Source organism: Dasypus novemcinctus, chromosome X, assembly GCF_030445035.2.
Source record: "Dasypus novemcinctus isolate mDasNov1 chromosome X, mDasNov1.1.hap2, whole genome shotgun sequence".
NCBI classification, from domain to species: Eukaryota; Metazoa; Chordata; class Mammalia; order Cingulata; family Dasypodidae; genus Dasypus; species Dasypus novemcinctus.
In genome coordinates, this window is record NC_080704.1 from 172,194,640 (window position 1) to 172,217,969 (window position 23,330).

Here is a 23,330-nt window from a genome sequence, read left to right on the forward strand (position 1 = left end):
GTTAGTAATCAAAGAAAATGTGGCATTGGTGTGGAAAAAGTGGCCATGGTGACTGCTGGGTGTGGGGAATGGGAGGAAGAGATGAGATGTGGAGGCGTTTTCGGGACTTGGAGTTGTCCTGGGTGGTGCTGCAGGGACAATTACCGGACATTGTAGATCCTCACATGGCCCACTGGATGGAACGTGGGAGAGTGTGGGCTATGATGTGGGCCATTGACCATGAGGTGCTGCGATGCTCAGAGATGTATTCACCAAATGCAATGAATGTGTCATGATGATGGAGGAGAATGTTGCTATGGGGGGAGTAGTGGGGTGAGGGGGGTGGGGTGTACATGGGGACCTCATATTTTTTAATGTAATATTTTTAAAAATGAATTAAAAATTAATTAATTAATTAAAAAATAATAGATATACGAATGGCTAATAAGCATAAAAAAAAGAATGTGCACATGCACTTTAAGATACACCTACAGGGAGGGATTTTTTTTGCCATATCTTGGAATTTATGACTTCTCTGGTTTATGGCCTCATACTCCTTAAAGCGTTTCCCACTAAGTTAAACATTCGTCGTGTATCTTACCTTCAGCAATCATTGTTGGTAGTCTAATGGTAATTTTCTATATCTTTCTTTTATTCCATCTGCATTTATTATTTGAAATTCTTCTGTAAGGAAGTTTTCTCCCTTTACCCCCATTTATTTTTTTATTCAGTCATTCATTTATATTCGTATAGACTTAGGGATATTTCTTTTATTCTTTGGTTATAATCCAATACTATCATTGTATTGTTACTTATTTTCTTGCTCAAATTATTCCAGCTCTGGCCATAGGGAACACTTTTGGGTTGATTTCTATATCCTTTTGATGTGTCCTCATTTTTTTCCTGCATTTTATCCTGCCCTAGCCCTAGTGTCAGTCATTTCTCCAGGAAATGCTCTGGGTGCAGCATGTGCTCTTTGTCACTGGGCTATCTCTGCTTCTAGGACTTCTCAGTGGACAGAGCTAGGAAATATACCCAAAACTACTAACCCATGTATGCATACATATGTATTTATTTCTGGATCTGTGTATATGTGCATGTATGTATATGAACATGAGTACATATTGTTAATTCTGACTCTAATCTAACACCATAAGATTCATTCTAGCCTTTTCCCTCTTGCTTATTTGTAACTTCTTTCTCTGACAATGAAGAAACTTGGCCCTCACCATCCACCATCCATTAACTTCGTTGTTCAACCCTAGTATAGTTGTAAAGTAGTTTCAGAATTGCCGACCTATATCCCTGGGAGAAACAAAGTTATGAACTGGAGTACACTGTTTATGTGCATTTCTTTTTGTCTTTAACCTTACAATAGCTAGTCAAAAAATTGTTTTCCAAAGTGACTTGGGTCAGCTCGGTTTTTCCACACCCCTTTCAGCAAAGTTGTATCATACATGCATAATATAATGAGATGCATTTGTCACAGACTGCATTCCATCCTGGCTTCCCCTGATATTCTCTTTGATTTTTACAATTTCCATACAGTAAAGTTCCCTCTTTGTGGTGTACAGTTCTATAGAATTTAAAACATGCATAGTTATATATCCACTATCATTGTACCATAGAGAACAGTTCAATCATCTTAAATATCCCATTGTGCAGAGTTAATACATAAGGGGTACACAATTTCTGTTTGGGATAATGGGAAAGTTCTGGTAATGGATGGTGGTAAGCAGAGTACCACATTATGATTGTGATTAATCTCACTAAATTTTATGCTTGGGGATGGTTGAGATGGGGATATATATATATATATATTTCTGCAATCAAAAAATAAAGAGACAATGAGAATCAAATGTAATTCACAATTCTGGCTTGGATCTAATCATGGAGGAGAAAATACCCAGAAGGACATTATTGGGAAACATGAAAAAATTGGAATATATTCTGTGAGTTTTATAAAAATGTTAAATTTCTTGACCTTGATAACTGCACTTAAGGTAGTTACATAAGTGAATGTCCTCATTCTAAGGAAATGTAGATGACAGTATTAAGTAAGAGTTCAAGGAGCATGATGTATACAATCTACTCTCAAATGTTTTGAAAATGGATAAAAGGATGGATGGATGGATAGAATGAAAAATTATATGGCAAATGGGGCAAAATGTTAAAAGTTGATGGATTTGTGCATCTGGGTGTAGGTCAGTTTGGAGTTCTCTGTATGGGTTTTGTACTATTTTTGCAACCATCATGTATATTTGAAATTATTTCAAAATATGAAGTTTAAAAAAATTTCCTTGAGCAGGCCCATTTATAATCCAACGAATCCTCCCACACCAGCACCTGATAATTTATGATATGTTTTCCATCTCTATAGATTTGCCTTTTCCAGAAAATCGTATTAATGAAATCATACAATATAAGTAGCCTTTTCTATCTGACTTCTTTCATTTAGCAAAATGCATTTAAGGTTAATTCATGTTGTTGCATGGATTAATGCTTCATTTATTTATATCAATGAATAGTATTTCATTGTCTGGATGGACCAGCCTTTTTTATCCATTCAGCTATTGAAGGACATTTTGATTGCTTTCATTTTTGGCAATTATGAGTAGAGCTGCTATAAACATATGCATACAGATTTTGCTGAGCATAAATTTTCTATTCACTCCAGTAAATATCTAAAAGTGGCATTGCTTAGTCTTATGTCAAGTGTATGTTTAAATATATAAGAAACTGCCAAACTGTCTTCCAAAGTAGCTGTATCATTTTGCAATCCCCACCAGCAATGAATGAGAAGCATTCTTGCTTCCCATCTGTTTTTTTTCTCTTTATTTATTTTTTAACGTTACATTAAAAAAATATGAGGTCCCCATATACCCCCCACCCCCCTCATCCCACTCCTCCCCCCATAACAACAACCTCCTCCATCATCATGACACATTCATTGCATTTGGTGAATACATCTCTGAGCACCGCTGCAGCCCATGGTCAATGGTCCACACCATTGACCACACTCTCCCACAGTCGACCTAGTGGACCATGGGAGGACATACAATGTCCAATAACTGTCCCTGCAGTACCACCCAGGACAACTCCAACTCCCGAAAATGCCCCCATATCACATCTCTTCCTCCCACTCCCTACCCCTAGCAGCCACCATGTCCACTTTCTCCACACCAATGCCACACTTTCTTCGATTACTAATCACAATAGTTCATGATAATCTTATCAGTAAGTCCATTTTAATCCATTCTCTATTCCTCCATCCTGTGGACCCTAGAATGGCTGTGTCCACTCCACATCTATATCAAGAGGGGGCTTCGATTCCACATGGATGCAATTCTCCTGCTTTCAGTTGTAGGCACTCTTGGCTCCCTAGTGTGGTGGTTGACCTTCTTCACCTCCATGTTAGCTGAATGGGGTAAGTCCAATAAACCAGACTGTAGGAGCTACAAGTCTGTTGAGGCCCAGGGCCTGGCTGTCATATGGTCAGTCCAGAGATTCAGGTCCCTGAGTATATACTAAATCCCAGCACCAAATACAGTTCCACTAAAAGTAACAGGAGAGGCTTGTGGACAAAAATCATATTTGAGTCCAGCTCCATCACGCAGAAACACAAACTCCAAAGTAGGGCCAACTGAGATGGCACTGAACTCCATCTGCCATGACCTTAGAACCTGTGGGTTCTCTGTAGCCCCCAGAAGAACCAGTACCTGGGGTTGCATCTACTTTTATCTGTCTCTGGGACTCTGCTCAGGTGTGCATAAGGACAACCCCTCTGATAACCTCCTGGCTCTTTTTGGAGACTGATAGCCATATAAACTCATTTGTCCTTTCCTTTTCCCCCTTTTATTCAGATCAAAAAGCATTTTTAACTCCTGGTATTATATGTAGACTGAGATATTCTGCTGGTCCAATTTGACCCTTTTATTCGAGGTCATTTTCTAGTTACATCATCAGCTGGTACTTGGTAGTAATCCCTTGGCACCAGGGAGGCTCATCCCAGGGAGTCATAGCCCATGCTGGGGGGGAAAGGCAACACATTTACATGCTGAGTTTGGCTTTGAGACTGGCCACATTTGAGCAACACGGAGGCTCAGAGAGTCCATCTGTTTTAATTTCCTAGGATTCTTAAAGCGGAGACCATGAAATGGGTTGGCTTTAAACAATGGGAATTTATTAGCTTACAGTTTGAAGCCATGAGAAGGTCAAAATCAGGGCATCATCAAGGTGTTGTTTTCTTTCAGAAGACCAGCTGCTGGAGATCCTGGGCTCCTCTGCCACATGGTAAGATACATGGTGGCATGTGTTGGTCTCTCCCTTCTCTTCCTGGTTTCATTGCATCCAACTTCTTGATTCTGTGGTTTTCTCTCTCTCTGTATTCATTTCATTTATAAAGGACTCCAGTAAAATGATTAAGGTCCACCCTGGGCAACACCGAAACTGAAGAAACTTCATCAAAAGGTCCTAGTTACAAAAGGATTATATCCACAGGAATGGATTAGCTTTAAGAATATGATTTTCTGAGACACATACAGTTCCAAACCACCATCCCATCATTTCCAGCCATTTCTGTTTCAGGTTTTTTAGTACTTATTTTTATTTTGGCAATTGTTAATTGGTATGTGGCGACTGTCATCAAAATTTTAATTTGCATCTTGTTAATTGCTAGTGATATTGAACTTCTTTTCATATACTTATTTGCCATCCTTGTATCCTCTTTTGTGAAGTGTCAGTTCGAATTTGTTGCCCATATTTTAACTGGGTTGTTTTCTTACTGTTAATTTTGAGAGCTCTTTATATCTTCTGGAAACAAGTTCTTTGTCAGATATCTGGTTTAAAAATGTTTTCTATTTTCTCACAGTCTCTCATTTGTCTTTTCATTTTCTTGTCTTTGGTAGAGTTAACAGTTTTTAATTTTGACAAAGTCCAATTTATCTTTTCAAAATCATGCTTTTTAGTGCCATGTGTAAAAACTCATCTTCTAATCCCATGTCATAAAGGTTTTCTGTTATGTTATCTACTAAAAGGTTTATGGTTTTATATTTTACATTTAAATCTACTATCCATTTTGAATTAATTTTATATAAAGTGTGAGGTTTAGATCAAGGGTTGTTTGTTTTTTTGCCTATGGATAATCAATTTCTCTGGTACCATTTGTTGAGGAGCAGAGGAAGGTCATGGTCTGATTTGGATTCTAAGAGGATTCTTCTGGCAGCTCAGTGGAAAAGAGACTCTAAGGGTACAAGGATGGAAGAGGCAAGGCCAGTTTAGGAGGCTTTTGAATAAAACCAGAAATAGTTGGATTCTGAATGAGATGTTTACCTAACAAGAAAGCATTAATCATAGATGGAAGCTGTGGGAAGTAATCATTTGGTGTCACCTAAATTCAGGCAATGGTCTGAAAAGTTATAACTGTGAAATCAAATTTGGCAAAGAAAAATACATTACAACAGCACAAATAAACCACCTAATTACAGTTTAAAACTCCTAAGCTGCAAACAGCTGTGTGTAGGAAACCTAGGATGCTGTCAGACTCTGCCTCATTGTTTGGATGAACAGTGGAGTCTCTATTATCTGCACGGGTCTCCACAGAAATATTTATGACATACTCACTAGCTTTGCAAAAATTATAAGAACTCAGTATTAGGAATTCTGGGATTACTACTTGAGAAAACCAAAACTTGAATTAAATGGATTCAGTGCTATTGATTGGTAAAGAGAAGGAGATTTTTACTTAGCTTTGTTTCTGCTACTCAAAAGGTCATATGTGATCTCAAATCACACCTCAGGTTTGTGATGTGTGCACTCAATCATAACTGCTTGTTAGGGGCCTGATGTAAATAAATGGATGTCCAAATGTTTTTCAGAGTACATTGCCCCTCCATGCTCAGAGTACTATGGTCGTTATACTGTAGATCCTAATGAGGCAAAGGCTTACAAATCTTCAGTGACTTCATACGGATGATATATACAAATGAATCAGGAGCTCATTCAGAACAAGATGGCAGAGTGAGGTGCTTCAGGGCTCTACCCCCTCTTACACACACCCACTCAGAAGCTGTGAACAACCAGCAAGAACTGGCAAAAATATTTTTCTCAAAGCTCTGGAAAACAGTTAAAGAAGTACAGTAACAGAGCCAGCACTAAATCAAGAGAAAGTCTACTTAAAAGGGGTAGGCACATATGATGCCCTGTCTGGCTTCTCCCAGATCACTTCACTGGCTCAACACAGTCAGCTGTACTCAATATGAACCCTAGATCCTGGATCTGGAGGGAATAGAGTAAAGCTTATGTGGGAACTTGTAGAACTGGCTCAATTTGTCTGGGGGTGGCCTGAAGGACTCACTGTCCCAGAACTTGCCCTGCATGTAAAAAGCAAATCAGAGAGCTTGCCTACAGAATGCTGTGAGAGAGCAGTCAAGTCATGCTGCCTGAGGCAAAGGATTGCTGGCTGTAGGACATATAGTGCAGTGCCAGACTATCAGAAAACTTTTTCTTGGGAGGAGGGGACATTTGTATTCATGAAAACATGGGAATTCCTAGGACCACTCATGTACACCTAAGACAAGGTGCATGTGCAAAAAGGATCATGGTGACCCCTATGCTTTGGCATAGACCAATTCTCTAAATTTATAGTATGGAAAACTCTGAAGGCAAGCACTCACACAGGTTAGTCTGTGAGGACTGGGAAAGATGTTTTCTTTTTTCCTTCTTCGCTATTTCATTAGTTCCTGACATTGAAGGAATGCTCAGTCATAATACTAACTGGTACAAGCTTAAGCAACAGGTGCTTCAGAGTCTAAATTCCAGTGATAACACTTTAAAATATCAAATGTCTAGGTTTCAATAAAAAATTACAAAACATACCAAGAAACAGGAAACAGTAGCCCAAGCAAAAGGAGATTAAAGCATTAGAATCCATCTATGGGGAAGACCAGACCGGGAACACACCAAAGACTGAAAAAATAGTCCTAAATATGCTCATAGAGTCAAAGGAAAATACGGACAAAGAACTAAAGGAAACTCACGAAACTATAGAAGAAAACAAAGAGAATATCAATACAGAGATGGAAATTATGAAAGGGAACCAAACAGAGCTGAAGAACACAGTAACAGAAATTTAACATTCCTTAAAGGGGTTCAGGAGTAGATTGGAGCTGGCAGAAGAAAGAATTGGTGAACTTGGAGATAAGATCATTGAAATCATTTAGTCTGAAGGAGAGAACGAGGAAAGAGTGAAGAAAAGTGAACAAAGTGTGAAGCATGAGGAACCTGTGGAACACAATCAAGAGTACCAATATACCTATTGTGAGAGTCCCAGAAGAAGAGAGAAAGGAACAGGGAGAACAGTCAAAGAAACTATGGTTGAAAACTTCCAAAGTTTAATGAAAGCCTTGACTATACACATCTAAGATGCTCAATTAACTCCAAACAGGATAAACTCAAATAGACCCATATGGCCCCATGTTATAATCAAACTGTCAAATGCCAACGATAAAGAATTCTGAAAGCTGCAAGAGATGTCATGTAAAAGTGAGCCTCAATAAGATTAAGTGCCATTTTTTCAATAGAAATTATGGAGGCAAGAAGGCAGTGAGATGACATATTTAAAGTGCTGAGAGCAAAATATTGCCAAGCAAGAATTCTGCATCTGGAAAAACTTTCTTTCAAACATGAGAGAGAGATTAAGAAATTCCCAGATAAACAAAAGTTGAGGGAGTTCATCACCACTAGACCAGCCCTACAAGAGAGGCTAAAGAGAGTTCTGCAGGTTGAAAGGAAAAGACAATAGATTGAAATCACATGTAGAAATAAAGATGTCTGCTGAGGGTAATGACATGGGTAAATATAAGTGACAGTAATATTGTATTTTTGGTTTGTAACTCCACTTTTTCACTTCCTGCAAGATCTAAAAATGGAAATTTATAAAATGTAATGATATTACATGTAAGCTGTAATATCATTACTTTTAATGAATTTCCCTTTTGGGTAGACTGGGGGAGAGTGTAAACTATAGTGTGGACCATTGACCATGTGGTGCAGCAGTGCTCAGAGATGTATTCACCAAGGGCAATGAATGTCCCATGATGATGGAGGAGGTTGTTGTTATGGGAGGAGTGGAGTGAGGGGGGTTGGGGGTATATGGGAACCTCATATATTTTGAGTGTAACATTAAAAAAATAAAGACAAAAAATATAATGATAAATCAGTGGTTTGGAATTTATTATGTATATACATATAATTTGTGACAAAAAGGGCACAGAGGTGGGAGGAAGGAGGGTTATAGGAATATAGTTTGTGTATATTATTGAAGTTAAGTTGGCACCAAAGAAAATGATATATTAAAGATTTGTGATGTTATATTACAAGTTCCATGGTAGCTACAAAGAACTAGATTATATGCAAACTCATAAAGAGAAAAATTAAAATACAGGTGGCCATGGGCAGGGCAGGAGGAATGGGGAGTTAATACATGAAGGGTATAGGGTTTCTGAGTACTTGGGAAAGTTTTAGTAATGGAATGTGGTGAAAGTACCACAATATTGTGAATGTGATTAATCCCATTGAATGATATTCCCCTGATTGGTTGAGATGGAAAAATTTATATTGAATATATGTTACCACAATTAAAAATAAAAAACAGAAAGAACAGTTAAAGGGGCAATGACAACTAAATGCAACATATAATCCTGGATGGGATCTAGCAAGGGAGGAGAAAAGGCTCAAAGGGACATCAGTGGTACATGTAAAAAATTGGAATATAAACTTTAAGCATTATGTCAATGATAAATTTATTGAGTGGTTGCGTAAGTGAATATCCTTGTTATTAGGAAACATACGTGGAAGTATCAAGTGTTCAAGGAGGATGATATATACAATCTACATGCAAGTATTCAGAAAATGGATTGAATGATAGATAGATGGATAGCTAGACAGATTGATACAGCAAATGTGGCACAAAGTTAAACTGGTAGATCTGGGTACCTGGGAGGGAGGGAATATGTTGGACTTCCCTGGATGGTGTTTGTATTATTATTTTTTTCTCTTTTCACTATTTCATTTCTTTATTTATTTTAAAGGATGCATAGATCACACAAAATGTTACATTAAAAAATTTTAAGAGATTTCCATATACCCCAGTCCCCACGCCCCCCACTCCTCCCACATCAACAACTTCTTTCATTAGTGTTGTACATTCATTGTATTTGATGAATACATTTTGGAGCACTACTATACATCATGGATTATAGTTTATACTCTACCCCAGTCCATTCAGTGCGTTATGGCAGGATATATAATGTCCTGCATCTGTCCCTGTGATATCATTCAGGACAACTCCAAGTCCTGAAAATGTCCCCATATCACAGCTCTTTTTCCCTCTCCCTGCCTTCAGCAACTCCCAGGGCCACTGTCTCCACATCAATGATATAATTTCTTCCATCGTTTTGTAACTATCCTGTGAATAGAAAGTATTTCAAAATAAAAAGTTAAGAAAAGTGAAGCGGCTGTGGCTCAATCAGTTGGGCTCCCGTCTCCGATATGGGAGGCCCTGGGTTCGCATCCAGGACCTCCTTGTGAAGACAGGTTCACCTGCATGCTGCAGAAAGCTGCCCGGCCCACAAGTGCTACAGAGAGCCAACTCAGCAAGGTGACACAACAAAAAGGGAGACAAGGGAAAACACAGAAGAGCGCACAGCAAGTGGACACAGAAAGCAGAAAACAAGCAAGCTGCAATGGGCGGGGGGGGGATAAATAAAAAAATAAATACAGACACACAGAAGAACACACAGTGAATGGACACAGAGAGCAGAAAGCAAGCAAGCTGCAAGGGGGGGAATAAATAAATTAAAAGTTAAGAAAAAATTAAATCAGGTTTTTAATGTTGAAATTTGTGAGCTGTAATTTTATTAGGGTATATTTATCTTCTTGCTACTGAACATATCTGCAAATAGTATATCTTTGTAAAATCACACTAAGAGTTACAGATTGTTTATTTTTAAAAATAATTTAGAGCAGAGTGAATATCTACACCTTAATGGAGATAAAATATGTTGAAGTTTTTCCTTTGATTAGTTAGAGATTTTGCGTTTACTGTAGAATCCATGAGGTACTTCTAATCTAATGGAAGCTGACTAAAATAATGATGTGTGGATTTTCTAGATTCTGACAGAGTCATTGGGTAATAACATCGTAGAGATAGAAGGACATGAAGCTGTTATCTACTGCCATATCCTCCAAAGGGTGGAATTCCTTCTCTAGCCTCCCTGAAAATTGACTATCAAGCCTCTGCTTGGATATGCTCCTCCATGGGGAGAGTATCCTGTATTTTGGAGCAACTCAGTTTTACCAAACCTGTCTCCAAGACCCTTCTACCTACTGGTCCATTGTGAATAAATCAGAGCTAGTCCACTCCTTCTTCCACTTGAGAACCCTTAAAATCCTAGAAGCCCACTATCCCTGCCCTCTACACCTTTCACTGAGCTGGCTGCCCTGCTCTGGGTGTACATATGTGAAATTTCCTCCTCATTATTGGCATCTTTGGTTTTGCATGGCAAATACTTGGGCATCCCAGTTGGACCTTTCCTAGGGGCTTTTGAGGTTTCTGTCTCAGAATTCCATTTGCCTAAGAAGAAATGTCCACAGTGTTCTGGATCTGGGAGAGCTAGAAGGGGAGGGAAACGAACAATGGGGAAGCCAGGCTTCCTTAGAGTCATGCAGGATAATCTTCAAGTGTGAACAGGTGGCCAAAGAATAAAAACACAATAAAATCTTTGAGTCACCCTACAGAGCTCTCCCTCTGCAAGTGTAATCAACCAAATGTATTTGCTGAAATCTTCTGAAAACTGGCTATCTATTCTGCCTCCCTATACTGTCATTGACTAATTGCTACCAATTCCATCTGATAGTAATGAATTAGACGACTAAATGTTCTATTTGATCAGTAAACTGATGTAACTGGTCCACAAGCAGTTAGGGAAGGGTTACCTCACACTTCTCAGAGGCTGATCCAGATCAATTAATCTATCATTTGATCTGCTGCTCAGTGACAGGCCATCAGGAACAAATGCTAATTTACTTAGATTTGGTTCATCAGTACTGGCTAATATGTATGTATTGCTTATTATGTGCAAGACAAAGTGTTAAGCATTAGGGCATTTAATCCTAATAATTATTAGGGAATTCTCTTCACCCAAACTTTATAGTTTATTTGCACTTTACAAATTATTTACACTTTACCAAATGCAAATAAATTGGAACAGCAATAAGAGCTACTGGTGTTTATGAAGAGAGAACTCTTAAGAGGAAATAATAAGTGTTTGGGACTCTTTTTGCCAAAGATTGGTTTTAAGCAGTTAAAGGTTACTTTGTCAGTTGCCCCCAAGTAGAGGATTGTCTTCAAGGAATGGTTCTCATGTTCTTCCAAAATGAGCAGTGGAAGAAACATAGAAACTAGGGATCTAAAGAAGCCGAGCAATATGAAAATGATGAATCAAGTGGGTAGATGGAATTAATTTAGCAAATAGCAAATAATTTCGCTGGACTCCGCACAGTGGATATCTATAGCTAGCTCATTATGAACAAACAATACATTAATAAAATAATTAAAACTTTACCATAGCATTAATTAATGCTAGGAGGATTAGTATTAACACTTCATTCATAGAAGAGCCAAAAAATTTGTGTTGGGGAGGGCTTACTTTATTCCACAAGGTAAATAAAAGCAATAGTGTCCAATAAAAGTACTGTATTTTAAAAAATCTTTCCATTTATGGAAGTAATTCCAGCCAACTGCACTTTAAGGATAGTATACATGCAGGACAGACTTCAGAAACCTCCATGAGAATTTAACTCAAGAGGAAAAAAAGAACTGGGATACTTTCTTCTAATTCCAATTCATTCCACCATCTCTGCTACCCAACAATCCCTCGCGGAGTTATATGGGGAGGGCAGGTAGTGGCTTCTCAGTGATCACACACCCCTTCCCTGAGTGTCATTTGATCCCCATTTCTCACACCATCTGGGTTCAAATTTCAGCCCCTCCATGTGCTAATTGTCTGCCCCCCACACACACACACTGAGTACCAACCAACAGGCAAATTGGAGGGGCTGTCATATTGAAGCCCCCAAGTTTCTTACAGTGATGTTAATTAGCGCATTCCATGATTTGGTGTCAAACTCACTGTCATGACCCTATTATCTTTGGGGCTCTTTATTTTTCATATTTTCATCCAAAGAAAAATATACTTCTTGATGTGTTACATTCTTTTATTCATAGACCACTGGATGCCTAGCTCTTCATTCTGAACTTACTACTCAACATGGAGTCTGGCCCATTGACCTTCTTGGCCTTGTGGAAACCAGAATAAAAATATTTTCTGGGAGTTCTTTTTTTCTAAATATTATTTTTGACAAGTGCTGGATATTTTAACTGATCTTTGACTTAAACCCTGGCAGTCTTATCTTTTCTGTACTCTTTTGCTCTTGTGGATGGGTTAGGGTAATTATTCTGAAAAGAATGTCAAAACATAGCAAATGGTTTAGAATAACTCTGTTTATATCCCTTGGAGTGAGGGGGGAAAGGTCTTGGGAGAGAATTAATAATGTCCTATAGCTGCTTGCAAGGGACATCAAACAAATTGATAGTGATCTTGTTTTTACTGCAAGATAGAACTGACATTCATAAAGATGAGCTAAAGCTGCAGAGCAAATGCCTGAGCCAGATGGAGGGGGTGTTTGTGCAGGTCTGAATTGTTCACTAGTGTAGGTTGGGAATTCAGAGACAAGATGGGTAGTCAGTAAACTCACTGGAGAAGGGTATTTATGGATAAAATGAGGATTTGAGAATTCATGGCCAGCATCAATATATATTTGATTTGGTCCACATTATTTGGAACAATTTTTAAAATCACTGGCTTCCACCTGCATCTCAAGGGAATCCTTCCACGCCACTTTGAATGGGGCTTTATCTTTTTCTTCTCTCAGGGCACTAGGTATCAATGGGACAAATCATCACTCCATGGTATTGTCTTGTGTATCAGGAGAGCAGAAGTTGCCTTTTAATAAAATTAGAAAGCACCAAGATTTTCTCAGAAGGAATCTCAATTTTCCTTGTTAGTATGTTCTGATGAAATCACAGAAGAGCCAGAGCATTTTTTTGCTTCTCTCAGGTGAGTAGGGGTCTTTGCCTATTATTTCTAGGGCCCCCGTTGAGCCATTCTCCACCTCTTGGCTTGCAGAGAACTCAGGAAACTGTACTTCACTTCTAAAGTACAACATGTAAAGAACACTTGGCCTAGAGGGCAGGAAGTGACATGAAGGTAACTGCAGTTCGAAGCAGACATTCTAGGTAGGAGAAGAGTTCTCATTTCCATCTAAAACTTGCATCCAGGTAGAGGCAACAATTTCTAGATTCCTAGGCAGGGAAGCAGGTTGTTGTGGTTCTTAGTCCACCTCTGCCACCAACTCCCTGTGTGACCATGAGCAGATAGGCCTCAGTTTCCCCATCTCTAGCATGAATCTGTTGAACTAAATGAAACCTAGGATGCTTTCTGGCTTGAAAGCTAAGGTACTTTCCACCACACTATGCTGCTGGTGTCCTATAGGGTGTGACTTCTTGGGGCCATAGCTGTGCCCAGTCTCTTTCCACAATTAGACAGTATACATTTCTATTTCCTCCCCTCCTCTGCTCCTTTGCTTTTCTCATCATTGTGCTTTTTTCTCTTTGTTTGTTCTGGTCCTTCTCTTCCCTTTCTCCTAGTCCTAAATTGGGGGTGGGTAAAATCCCTCCGGACTCTGTTGAATATTCAGCTGGCATTTAGCCGGAGCAAGGCTGCTGACCTCTGTTCTCTAGATAAAGCAGACTTTTGATTATAAATCAACTTTTAAAAGACCCTGCGGTGACTTCGTTTTCAGCCTGGCACTCAGGGACCCCTTTAGTGGGCTGCTGGCAAGATCCTGTCAGCAGTCAGCAGTCCCCCGAACCTCATTAAGCCCCACCCCAGGGAGTTTCCAGGACTAGAGAGAGGCCTGCTTTATAGGACCCTTCTCAGAAACCAAGAGTCTTTCACGCCAGGAGCCACCTGGACATATTAGCAAATAGGTTTCTGATTTGTTTTCTAATTTGTAGAGCAAATTTTTGTTGCCTGTTACATTTTCAACAATCGTAAAATATCCCCTTCCCTCCAATCCAGGACATTTAATAAAAGCTAACATCTCCTCGCTGGGCCCTCCCCACTCCCTCCTCACCCCAACTCCATGGGAGAGACACTATTCTGCTGCTAAGGAAATTGAGGCATGGGGATATTATGCAATTTGCCAGAGCATATAGAGCTAAGCTGGGAGGTGAGCTGGGCGTGCAACCCAGGTAGCCTGGACAAAAACATGTGCACTTGATCACCAGGACCTTCTCACATTTGCTTTCCTACAGTTCCCCAGCTCGTCAGTGGTGGGACTGGAACCAGAACCCTTGCTTGTTGGGGTGGAGCCCCAGCCCGCCTCCTCAGCCACCATGTCTTTCTGGGATGTGGTGGAGTAGGGAGTGGCTCACCACCACGCTGTACCTTTTCTCCTGTGATTCCATTGCTATGATAATTGAAGCGGGGGGTGGAATTCCCTAAACACAACCAACAGTTGTAGCTTGTCAGGCTTTGGGACATCATTTTGTATAGGGGAAACCCCAAACCAAATGCATACCAGGAGAATTAGAGAAGTGCCAGATTAGAATGGCATGGAAATTGTGATACCTAAAACCTGGGCTTGATGCAGAAACTAAGAAGGGGGGGTGGAACTCAGCAAAATCGACTTTCAGCATTCATACCATAAACTATCTAATAAACTTGGCAATTGTCATAATATTTGGTTTCATTGAGAACACAGCCTGTTAGCAACAGGGAATAACTTAATCTGGTAATTAAATACAAAATTCAGTTCTCATAGAAACATAGTAATTAGCCTTTTCTTACCTTAGGATATCTGCATCAGCAAATACTGGAATTTCTCAAGAAGGGAAATAAGGGGATTTTTAGGTCTGTGATGTCCACAGCAGTGTGCCACTGTTGGTTAGCAAGTTCAGCGCTCAGGAGATGTTTTTTCCTTTGAGATGCTTTTCTTGCAATTAGGGTGTGCTACCACCTGGAAACAGTACAAGAGATTCAGTTAAATTCATGTTGCCTGAACTACAGAAGATTCATATATTATAAGCTAGAGCCCAGCTGTGACCTTCCACTACTTTAAATCCAACCAATTCTTCCTCCCCAAATTAATCTCACTTTAACTCTTTTTTTTATTAACGCATATTTATTTGATAACTTTGCATTTGTAAGTTTACACCAGATACCGTCAATAAAGGAGAATGATGAGGCCGTTTTCAAAAATACAAAAATACATGAAATCAGGGTGTCATGGATGACAATTCTATCACTATTGTTTAACAGTACTGGGAAAATGTATAACTTAGAAATGACCCTAAATGGTACTTTTTAAAAAGGCTTTTCTTACCATCTTAGGATTGTCTCCTCTAAAAATGGTTCACAATCAAAATGAGTAAATAACTGTTTTGAAGTCAAATCATCAACAGTCAACACCTGTTTGGATGCTGATAACAAATATACAAGTCAATAAGCACTCAAGTTTACAATAAGAGTTAACATTGTCTCAAATGCAGTTTTATCCGGACTCTGCTGATAGATGATGTATTTACTTGTTACTGAACAACTATTACACAATCAAGAAAGCATGCACTTAACAGACAATAAATATCATGAAAATGGTAAGACGTCAATCTATTGAGGACATATATTCCAGACATCATGCATTAAGTCATTTGATCCTAACAATAACCCTATACTATTATTTTTCCATTTTTAAGATGAGGAAACTGATGTTCAGAGAAGTTTACTTTCTTGCACACACAAAGGTAGCATGATGCTACACGTTAACGGTGTCAGATCTTTGCCTGGCACCTACGTGAACAGCATCGTTAATGCTGAACTTCCCTGCTTTACATGACGGGACACAGATAGGTCTGATTTAAACACCCATGCAGTACTACAGCTTCCTTACTTAGCGAATAATTAAAAGAAGCTTGGACATGAATTCCGGCACTGAAAGAGAAGCTCTGTTCTCAGTTCTGCACAAAATGAGTTAGCTTGGGAATAAAACAAAACCAGTTGGTGACTGCAAATACTTTAAAATTTGGTTTTAGTTTGAGCCTACCTGTTATTTAGGGTGAATTTAAAGAGTTTGAAATACATTTTATTTATTTATTATTTTTTTAAATGTATTTTAAAGATGGACCTGCTGAAGAATCTCTGGGGAGCACAACTTGGAAACCACCATCATGGTGGAGGATTAACTGGCATGAGTGAGGCTGTTTTGGGCTCTGTCACTTCCTAGCATTTGGATGTTGAGAAGACTGCTTAATCCATGTGAGCTTCAGTTTCTCTTTCAAAAATAATACCTATCAGGGTTGCTGTACACATTTAATGAGATATGCATCAAATATCTGGCACACAGTAGGTCCTCTATAAATGTGAGCTCTCTTCCTCTCTTTGCCACCACTAAATACTTTCCTCTGTAACCAGACTGGCCTGCTCACTAAATCCAAACATGCCCTGTGCACGCTCATTCTTGGAGGAACTTGCCTAAATTCTACCCATTGTTTGAGAATGCCTCTCAGACTGAAGCTGTTCTGAGAACAGGCATTAGGGCAAATCGTTTGCGTGTTCATGCCTAACATGTCCCCTAGGCCTTGAACCATCCATACAGACACCCGGCAGAGAAACAGGAAGCCTTACTTCCCAAATAAGAAGAAACCTAAGGGCAGAGATGGTCATATTCTATTGGCACTGTGAACTTATTTACACTGTAATTACCTATTTTTTTCATGTGTCTAGACCTCTTCTCCACTAGATTATACAACTCCTTGAGAGCACAGCACACTTTGGGCAGGTTTTTGGCTCTGTATATGCTTGTACACTGTCTCACAATACCAGGGACTCAAGCATCTGCTCATTTGAGAAAGGAAAATACTTCACAAATAAATAGTAAACTATTTTACCAAAGATACATTTTCTAATGTCAATTTTCTTTTTCTATGGTATGGGTTAATTCTGGTGTATTGAGGGTATTTAAAGTAAACCTGAATTACTGATACTTCAGATTCCTTTAGGCTTATTCTCTAATATTTGGAATTTACTCTTTTGTTATTAATAATTTTCATAGGGCCACAAAGCTCTCGGGCATTTTTGTCTTAGAAAGAAGAATCAAGACTTTCCTTGAACGCCTTGATTTCAATCTGGTACATTAAAGAAAAAAATAATGAGAAGGCCTTAGCGTAGTTAAGTGAATGTCCCCAGGGCCCCTGGCTGTAGGACCTGCTCCAGTTGCTCCTCAGTCGTGGCCCCATTATCCTAATGGCCATGGACAAGGCTGGCCCACTCGTCTGGCTCCTCCTGTTTCTCATTTTCAAAAGTCGCCTCTTCTTCCTCTTCCTGAATGACCTTCATTACCTCAAGGAAGCTGGGAGATGGTCTCTGATCTCTCAGCTCCCTAAGCCTACACCAGAATATTTCACTGAGACTTGTCCCAGCCATGACTTGCTCCAAACGGACCTGGTCTGCTATATTTTTAGGAATGGCACGTTTCTCCACAGCTCTCCGGAACAAGGCTTCTAACCATAACACATAGGCTGAGACTTTTTCTCCTTCCTCCTGATAGGTCTTCAGAAATTTAACCTGTGAGATCCTGAGGCTCTCCAGGCTCCCAAACACTTGTTTAAATGCCTCCAAACTCTCTCCCACACTTATGGATGGATTGTCTGCCTGCACTACACGCATGAGGTCCAGGGCAGGGCCGCACAGACTTTTTCCATCAACCACCTCTTCTTTTCTGCCTCCAGTACTGGCCGATCCTTGACAATCTCAGTGCCCTGTTCCAACCAGATTTCAAAGGGCTCTTCCTCTGGGACTGGAACAGCACTCCCGGAGAACACTCTCAGTTTCCGGTATCTCCTGGGGAGCAGAAGCTGACATGCATGCACCATTGCCTGTCCCACTAGTACGTGCCAATAACTCTGGTAATATGCAGGGGGCTGCGGCTGTAGGTACCCCCTCATGACCAAGGGCTTGGAACATACTTGATACTGTCTGTCCCTCTTTTTCTAGAAAGAGGTAGTCTTTCAAGAAATTCAGCATACTGGTTAGGGGTCTTAAAGATCACTTTCCAGATACCTCCCTATTCCTGAATCTCAGTAGGGATCACCGAGCTGTCAACATCTTCCATAAGCTCTAATAAGACAGCAGTGGCATTATCCTGCCACCTGAATATTTTTCCAAGCAGTCTGTACCTGCCCAGAGGCTTTAAAGTCTCCTGAAGAACCTCCTGAATCTCAGCCTCATCACAGTCCACTGGTATCCCCATAACCGGCATTGATTTCTGAGCATCCAGACTCATTATCCTGCACCAGTCCTCTAACAGTGCCAGTGCCATTGTCCCAAACATTTACCAATTAACTTGTGATGCAGAAAAGCACAGCCTTCGATTTTAAAGATCTCGAATGAACTCCTAAACTTATAATCCACCAGCAAATGGGTCTAAGAGCTTCCTCAATGTCTTTGGGACCAATAACTCTTACTAGCCCAGTGGAAAAAGCGTAGTACTTCCTGTTAGGTCTCTAGAACGGACTCATGGTGGGTGGGTTGTATCTCAGTTAGAAGTGTCGTGTTCTGTGGCTCTGCAGTCGGTTGTTGTTACTTTCACCGATGCTGGCAGCTGTGTGGTGGTGCTTATCCTTCTTGATTGTCGATGCAGTTGAACACTTGCTTTCACCATCGTCTCCTGATCTCTGATGCTTTGCCTTTTTCTATTAAATGGTGAAACACCTTCTGCTCCGATGCCCAGAACGCTTGGACAGAAGTCTTATAGTAGAGTGGCTGTGTCCCAGAATGTTCCGTGAGTAAAAAAGCTTATTTATCCTGCTTCTAGCACAGGAAGGTGTCACTCAACTCCACGACGGTGTGTCTTAGTCTTAGCTCCAACCAAGCAACCTCGTCTCATTCAGACTCCTTCCCAACTATCAGGATGGTTCATCTTGTCACTGTGACTGGTTGTCCTCAAGATTTCATCCTATTGACCCAGGCGCCCAAGAGCGGCCAGCAGGTCTTCCGCTCCGCAACCATTAGCCGGGGATCTGGCCGCTTCACTTCCGGAGCGCAGGGCTCTGGGCGACGGGGCCCTCCCCCGCCTCCCCTCGTACCCGCGCTTTCGGGAACTGGCAGCCACTCGGCTCCCGCTGCCTGCCCCAGCGGCAGCCTCCCAGGCCAAACTTCGGTTGGAGCTCACGCCGGTGGGGGGGGGGGGTACAGAGGGGGGGAGAAAGCCCATCACTTTAACTCTTAAAGAAGCAAGACAATGGACCATTACTTGGTCCAGTTGCTAACTGTAAACAAGATTGAAGAGACAAACTCTTGAGGTAGGGGATGATGACAAGCCTTTGCACTATGGTTAAGCCCGACTTCATCACCTGGCTCTTCCGTTTGTTTAGCAATGGGACTGTAGGCAAGTTACATAATGCTTCAAAGGCTCCTTCCCTTGTCTGGAGTGGACAAGGTTAAGTGTCCACTATCATACTGCTGTGAAGATTCAGTGAGATACTATGAGTGAAGTGTGGGTCGAGTCACTGAGCTACCTGTGGTTTTCCACAAGAGCCAAGCCCTCTCTTATCCTTCTCAGGGCCTTGTAGGCCATCTTTGCTCTACCAGAAACATACCATGTCAGGCCCATCCACTTCTCCCAGCTCACTCTGAAATGTCCTCTGGTGTGCATTCAGACACGACCTTCCTTACTGTCTTCCTTACTGGGAACTGTGGTAGAAGTGATAATGGTCTGGTGGATACGTTTAAAAAAATAGTTGAAGAGGCATAATTAAATATTTATAGGTTGTGGTGGTTTGAGTCTTTTGTGGACCCCAGAAAACTATGTTCTTAAATTGGTCTATTCCGGTGGATATGAACCTATTGTGAACTTTGATTAGATTAGATTCAGTTAAGGGGCATTTGACTAGAGTATTTCAGTAAGACATAGCTCTCTGTGGGTCTTAATCCTCTTACTGGAGTCCTTTATAAACTGGAGTCAGCAGAGCCTCAAAAACAGAAACCCCCAGAAACTGAGAGAGAAGTCCCTGGGAGCCAGGAGCTGTAATCAATGGAAGACAGAAGCTGAGAGGAAGCTACTAAAGTCAGAAGCTGAAAGCAACAAGGCCCAAAGAGGGGAAGACGAGCAGACACCACCATGTGCCTGATCACCCACAGCAGCAGCTCAGGTAAAAAGCATCTCCTGATAATGCCTTGATTTGGGCACTTTTACAGCCTCAGGACTGTAAGCTTATTTTATATTGTAAAAGCCAACCCAATTCTGGTATATGCCTTGGCATCCTTTAGCAAACTAAAACGTAAGTGAATTGATTGGCTTTGAAATACTTCTGGAAAACATGGTGGGAAGTGAATAAATGAAAGCAGATTGGCAAGATGTTGATAACTGTTGAAGCTGGGGTATGGGGTGACTGGGGTTTAATACTCAAGTCTCTTTACTTCTGTGTATAGTTGAAAATTTCCTTTAAAAATAAGTCTTCCTTGAGTTGCCCTTTCCTCCCCAAGCTGATTTCAGCACCCCTCCTAGATAATCCTTAACAATGCTACATTCATTAACTGCTGTCCTAATGATCTGTTTCCTGGACAGTGTCCATTCACCACGTAATCCTTCAAGGCCGGGATCCGCATATTATTTATTTCTGTATCACTGCCTGGCACAAAGCATAAATGATGTAGAAGCTTCACTGGGAACAAATGATTAACTTTTACATGATTTTGTTTGAAATGCCTCTTTCACATTTGGAAGCCTCCTCCTCTGATGTGCTGGTTGTCAGGACCTTCCAGGAGCAATCGTCTCAGGTGCTAAGAGTTCTCTCCCATTTGAGCCACTGGCTTTTAGAGATAATTAAAGAGAAAAGCCATCTTAACACATCCGTGTGCAAAGAATCGAAAAATTTCCATCCCTAGTTATCTTTAATTAGGAGTAGGTGATTTTCCACTTTGCTCAAAGAATTCAACATCCACCTCGCAACAGCTTAAGCTGTGACCTTGATTTGACAGATGTGTACATAGCACTTCCTTAACAGTTCTCCAGCAATGGCAGTGGCCTTCAAAACCATCGTCTTCTAAACAGATGTAAAGAAGGCTTTGAACATAGATTTATAGCACGTTTATGACAACGTTGGTGGTGCTGCCCCTGAGACTTCCCAACATTCTCTAGCCTGGCACATTTATATTTATTGCTAAAGGTCAAGACATGTGGTATATTTCTGAGGGTCAAAAGCCTGTTGTTAGAATCTGTTTCACTTAATTATCAAAACTCCATAGCACTATTCTGCTCATCTTGAAGCACTGGGACCTTTCTTCACCAAGTAATTAAGAGCAAATTAGTCACTCATTCAACAAATATTGGCTAATCTCTTACTATGTGTTCCATGCCCTATTCTAGGGACTAGAAACTGAGAAGAGGACAAAGCACACAAATACCCCTGCTTTCATGGAGTTGACGTTTTAGACTATTTCACTATTCCTGTTTTAGGGTTGCAAGGCAGTTGCATTGGAAGCATCAACGAGAGTTATCCACTCCATGCACCACCTCACCACCCCTCCCTTCTTTCCTGTCAGTCAAGGACCTTATCCTAGTCATCTCTCTCCTGACTACTCATCAGTTTTCTCCTTACTACAGGATCATTTTCACCAGCAGACACACATGCCATAATTTCTTTGGATTCAGAAAAATCCTCTCAACTCCACATTCCTCTTTAGCTACCAACCCATTTTTTGCTCCTTTTCCAAAAGTCCTGAAAATAGTTATCTATCCTCACTGTCTCTACTTTCTCTCCACCTGAATAGTAACTTCTTCACCTCCAATTCTCTATGGAACCTTCCTGTCTTAGTTTGTCTGAGCCGTGATCACAAATACCACAAAGTGGATTGGCTTAAACAATGATAATTTATTGCCTTGTGGTTTTGAGGCTAGAAGAAATCCAAAGTCTAGATATCAGCAAGTCTTGTATTCTCCCCACAGACTGTAACATTCTGGTGCTGGCTGCAGGCAAGCCTTGGGGGGCTTTCTTGTCACATTGTGATGACCTCCTCTTTTCCTTCCAGGTTCCCACTGACTTCCTGCTTCTTCTCCCTGTGACCTTCTCTCATCCTGGCTTCTAATTTCTTCTTGTTATAAGGCCTCCAGTAATCTGGATAAAAGCCCATCCTGATTCAGTGAGCCACACCTTAATTAAAAATATCTTCAAGAGGTCCCACTTACAGTGGGTTCATACCCACAGGAATGGGATTAAGATTAAGAAAACATCTAAATTGGGGTACATAATTCAGCCTACCATATTATTCATCAGATGTTTCCTTCCCCAAAAAGGCTTTGTCAAGGCCACTTATGATCTCCACTTTGTTAAACTTCTAGTCCTTATCTTGAGTGACATATCAGAATCATTTGGCTCAATTGATCAATTCCTTTTCTTTGAAACACGTCTTGGATACCATGCACTCCTGGGCTACCTATTCCCTCAGTAGCCATCTCTTCTTGGTCTCCTTTACTTGTCCCTCCCTTTCCCCTAACCATTTATCTCTTCTCTATCTACACTCACCCCCATGGTGCATTCTCATGGCTTCAAATGCCACCATATGCCAGTGACTCTCAAACTACTACCATATGGCTCAGACCTCTTCCTTAACTCCAGGCTCATACATCTACCTGCTTACTCCACATCCATTAGGCATATCATAGTATAGATAACCCTACCTGACTTCCTGATAATTCACACACACATCCCCCCCAAATTCTCCGTCAGGAGAATTCCCGATCTCAGTAAATAGTACCTCCTTCCTTTCTTGGCCTCTCTCTTTCTCTTACACCACATCTTATCCTCTAGAAAATCCGGTTAGATTTACCTTCAAAATACATCCAGAACCTGGGAAGCAGCTGTGGCTCAACCAATTGGGCTCCTGTCTACCATATAGGAGGCCCTGGGTTCACGTCCCAGGGCCTCCTTGTGAAGACAAGCTGGCCCATGCCCGTGGAAAGCTGACGGCCCGCATCTGTGGAGAGCTGGTGCAGCAAGATGTTGCAAAAAAGGGAGACAAGCAGACACAGAACATGCAGCGATGGGACACAGACAGCAGACAGCAAGCAAAGCAGCAAGGGGGGAAATAAATAAAAAATAATAATAATAAATTATTTTAATGTATTTTATATATATATATTTTTTAAATAATAAAATATATATATATATTTCC

The 23,330-nt window shown here is 40.6% G+C and overlaps 1 pseudogene; it reads right to left on the minus strand.

Moving 5' to 3' along the window:
• Positions 1-17,399: 17,399 nt before the first annotated feature.
• LOC101443731 (paraneoplastic antigen Ma2 homolog) lies at positions 17,400-18,477 on the minus strand (annotated as a pseudogene).
• Between the last annotated feature and the right edge of the window lie 4,853 nt (positions 18,478-23,330).